Raw genomic sequence first — 4,865 nt, 5'->3', positions numbered from 1 at the left:
TTTTTTTTCATTATTTTTATTTTGTGTATTGTGGCAGTTGGGAGCCTGTCATGCCACAGTGTGCAAGAAGAAAGGGCAATTTGTGGGAGTCAGGTTTTTCCCTCCACTGTGTGAGTCCTGGGGATCTAACTCAGTTCAGCAAGGCTCTTATGAACAGTGCCCCAACTGCAGATGAGTGCCCACCAAACTGTAAGACCTTGGCCCGAAATCACAACTGTGACAGGACTACACCGTTTCATGTGCTTGTTGTGTGTAGGCAGAGTCTCCCACTCCTCAAGCCTCATGCACCAGATTTCTTCTCACCTCCTGTGTTTGTCGTGAGAAAGATGCACGCATCACTCTCTAGCCTTCCCGAACTGCCTCTGTCTACCTTCCTTGACTGTCTTGGGCTTTGTCAGTGTTTTTCCCCACACTGCATCTCTTTTAGTTCCAAAAATAGATCATTCAACTTAGAAAGAACAATTAACTGAGAAGGGAGAAATCTGAAGTAGGGGAAGGCATTTCAGCTTCTTTGTCAGGTATGGATGGAGTCACTGGCATTGCCAGGCAGCACCTTGATTGGAGACTCTGGTTTAAATCCAGGACTCGGAAAGGTCACATTAGTTTCTACAAGTTCCCCAAACTCCGCTGTCAGCTCAAAACGGTCCCAGAACACCCACGTGGTGGCTGCTTTACTGATGCCATCTCACTAGCACTTGTGCAAGATGTGTGCCATAAAGCATTGCTTGGGGTTTTACGTGATTTCTCACCCAGTAAATATTTATTATCTTCTCAATACTTTGACCTGTCTCCAGAAACCCCACATACTTCGAGTCCTCTAACTGCTCCAAGGAGCTTTTCCCTTGAGACGACAGTCCTTTTAAAGGTGATCTTTGCAAACACGGGCATCAGACCCACCTGGGGTCCTGTCCAGAAGACACACTGCTGACCTACTTCTCCTCCTGAGGAGCCAGCTGATGTGAATGGGTCTGAAAGCCACTAACATCTGGATTCCTCAGGAAGGCATGGCCTACTTTAGAATGTTTAAGAGCCTCCAAAATAGTAGGTCTCTGCCGTGATTTTATCATCTGGGAAGTCTCTATGGGTACTTTGGTTTGTTATAACTGAAAGGAATGGGTGGATACTATGGCCTTCTATAAGGAAAAGGCCAGAGACACTGGAAAATGTCCCGAAGTGGACAGGAAATCCATCCATAGCAAAGAATTAAGCAACATGTTGTCGCTTGTAGCAAGACTGAGGGATTCTTCTGAGGAACAGACACTTGTGTCCCAGCCTAGAATTTCCAGTCTCTTCCACACAGGAATCCCAGGGGGTGCTTGTCTGTTTTGTTTTAATTGGCATGTTTTCTCTGCACAAACCCAGTTACATGATGAAATGTTCATTCAAGTAGATCACGTGTAAGCCATTTTCACAAATGACACCATCCCCTTCCTTTTCCTGGATAAGAGCTTCTAATTTCATGGTGTGTGTGTGTGTGTGTGTGTGTGTGTGTGTGTGTGTGTGTGTGTGTGTGGTTTTGTGTATATATGCTTTATATGTATATAATCTCAGATCCACATATGAGAGAAAACACATGATATGCGCCCTTATGGTCTGGCTTATTTTATTTGTATGATCATCATCAGTTCCATCCGTGTTCCTTCAAACAAGGTAATTCTATTCTTCTTTATGGCTGAGGGAAACACCATCATACCTATGTCTGGTTTATTTATAGTCACCTGTTGACTGACATCTTATCTAATTCCGTAACTTGACTGACTAGTTAGTAGTGGACCAGTAAACACCTTTTGACTATGGCCCCAAAAGTGATCACAAAGTAACTATGTTTTTTTTCAGTTTTTGAGGCATGACATCCATAGTAACTGGACTCAAGGATTTGTTTTCTAATGGCTTGGAGAAATGCTTTTCATACTGAATCATTTATTCAGCTTATTGATTTATGGTCAGCATATTTTAATGGAATTAGATAGAATGGAAGATAATAGAATGAAGAAAAAAGAATCTATATCAGAGTCTGCTTCACATCATAAGGACAAGTGTTCATGAGATTTTCATTTCAGGTTCGTATATTAGCTTAATTGTGGCAGGATAGATACAAAGGTATATAAGACCTCTTATATGTTGCTTTATTATCAAGTGTGCTAAATATACAGAAATGGGTGATGCTACTTGAAAGTGAAAAATAAAATAACAAAAGTCCTAGAAGATGGTGGTGGAAGACATCTTCCTGAAACAAGGGGCAAGCAGTCAAGAAACTCACCTGGGTGTGTCACCAAGTGGAATGTGCAGGTGGTTAGCAAGCCTGCAACATATGTTCTGGGTTTTCAACAGCAATGGGAAATAGTGACTGAAGACTGTTCTAGAATTGAAGGAGAGATAAGCCTGTTTTTGTTATTCCATGTGGCATGGGGAACGGTCTTGTGAGAGAACAGGTGATGTTAATCCACTAGTAGGCAAACCACCTCGTGCGGAAGCTTGATTGTTGCCAGCTGAAAAGAACCAAGAACAGACTCTGGGAGGAGATAAATAAATGAGCCCAAAACTGGAGGCAGAGCCTTTGGAGACTTGGAAAAGTTTTGGCTGTTCATTGCTCCACTTTGAGACGCTCCTAGAGAGAACCACTTGAGAGAAGGCTTCAGGGCTCCGGGCTCCTGCCGAGGTTCCGGGTTCTGATTACTCTAGGAGTACTGGATTACTCCAGGAGTAATCTGCCGATTATGCCAGGAGAATCATTCCTCAGAACTGATATCCTTATGGTTTTGTTATTGAATCCTCTAATCTCCTTTTCCTGTCGTTTAGGTTAGTTGGGTTATAAGTGATGTATGCATGGTTAATAAGTTTGTAATAAAATATACTTGTTAAGAAAATTGAACCAACATAGAATATCTAAAATTAAAGATTGACAATGGCAAGTGTAAAGAGAACAGGAAGTGTGGGATATTTTGCACATTCCTAGTTGAAAGCTTAAATTAATATACATATTTTTGGAAAGCATAATATACTAAAATTAAGTGCTCACTTATTTTAAGATCTCCCAGCTCTACTCTGAAGTAGCTCCCTAATGGAATTTCTTATGTGCCATGAGATGCAAAGGAGTGATCATTTCTTTATAAGTTACAGCCTCGTGTTGAAAACAACCCAAATGTCCAAATAATAGAATACATAAATAATTAATGTATTCATATATCAAAATATTACATAGTGAAATATTATAGAAGTTATAAAACAACAAAGATTAATATTTTAAAGATAGCCCCAGGTGGTGATGGCACATGCCTTTATTCCCAGCACTCGGGAGTTGGAGGAGGAGAATCTCTGAGTTTGAGGTCAATCTGGTCTACAGATTGACAGCCAGGGCTACACAGAAAACAAATTAAAATTTACTTGCTTAAATCAATCACCCTCAGAATTTTTGTTAGATTCACCAACTTCATTGACTTCATTTTTGGGCTGGGAATCTGACCCGCTCTCGTGTGTGTGTGCGTGTGTGTGTGCGCGTGTGTGTGTGTCTGTGTGTGTGTCTGTGTGCCTTTGTGTGTGCCTGTGTGTCTGTGTATATCTGTGTCTGTATGTATCTGTGTGCCTGTGTTTGTGTGTGTGTATGTGTGTGTCTGTGTCTGTGTGTGTGTGTGTGTGTGTGTGTGTGTGTGATGTCTGTTAATCTGGGCATGTACAGTGCCATGGTCCATGTGCAGAGAGATCATTCTTTATCTTTCACCTTGTTGTGTTTTGTGTTGTCCACCCCAGAATTGCTGGCCCATGAGCTTCCCGGGGCTTTCTTGTCTCTGTCTTCTATCTATCTATATGTGCACAGGATTGTAAACATCCCTGCTATAGGCCCAGCTTTTGTTTGGAGTCTAGTGACTTGAACTCTGGTTCTCACAGTTGCATCTTCCAAGCCTAACTTTGAAAACATATTCTTATACTTTATCTCTGAATAATAATGGTCCTAACCCTCGCCCAGATGAATATTTCCCAGAAATTTGGAAAGTGCTAAGGTAGAAGAGATATGGTGCCTGAAACTTAGAGAATGCTTTGACTCAACCGTAACTTCCATCGCCATGTGCTTTTTGGCCACCCCAAATAAACCACAGCATTTAGGAAAATCCATGTTTGCCATATAAACTGGTTTGGAGACAAGATCTCACACTCGTTTTCAATCTCCCCAGAGTCCTCTTCTATACTCTTTCTACACAGAACGGACGTCTGGAGCCAGCACCACATTAAACTGATAATGAAGGTGAGACAAAGCAAGTTTTTTAAAAAAATAAAATAACAAAATCAATCAGAAAGTTACAAGCTGTTTTTCTATGCTAAGCTAACTCTAATGGGATGTAGAAGAAAGGCTATCAGCAATGACTAAGAGACAGAATTGGAGGGAAGATGGCAGCAAATGAGATATGTGGACATAGGTGAAGGAGCAAAAACCAAATGAACCAAGGTTCTCTTTCCCTGGCTTTCTCTCTGGTGAGACTGCTTGGAGAATGAGGAACTCGGGCAAGTTTGCTTTTAAACAGTGAGTTTGCGTTTCAGTGAAGAAGCCACAGAAGGTCCTCGAATGGGAGACCAAGCTAAAGACAGACATCTTATATACTTTGTAGCATTACACCATGCACACCAACACCGTTGATGGCAGTATCCACCAGCCACATATGGTAACTTAACTTTGAATTAATTCCAATTAAGTAGAATTTCCAAATCAATTGCCCAGTTGGGCTAACCTCATTCCCAAACCTCATGGTTGCTTTCATGGACTCCTGGATGAGTTCTTACAGAGCCTTTGACTGAACAGTATTGCTTCCTTCTCCAGCTCCAGAGAAGATACCTGGATGGGGTGTCTGACCTGATACAGAAGAGAAGTGACC

The sequence above is a fragment of the Acomys russatus genome, chromosome 6 (assembly GCF_903995435.1).
Source record: "Acomys russatus chromosome 6, mAcoRus1.1, whole genome shotgun sequence".
Classification (NCBI taxonomy): domain Eukaryota; kingdom Metazoa; phylum Chordata; class Mammalia; order Rodentia; family Muridae; genus Acomys; species Acomys russatus.
Note: the sequence above shows the minus strand (reverse complement) of the source record.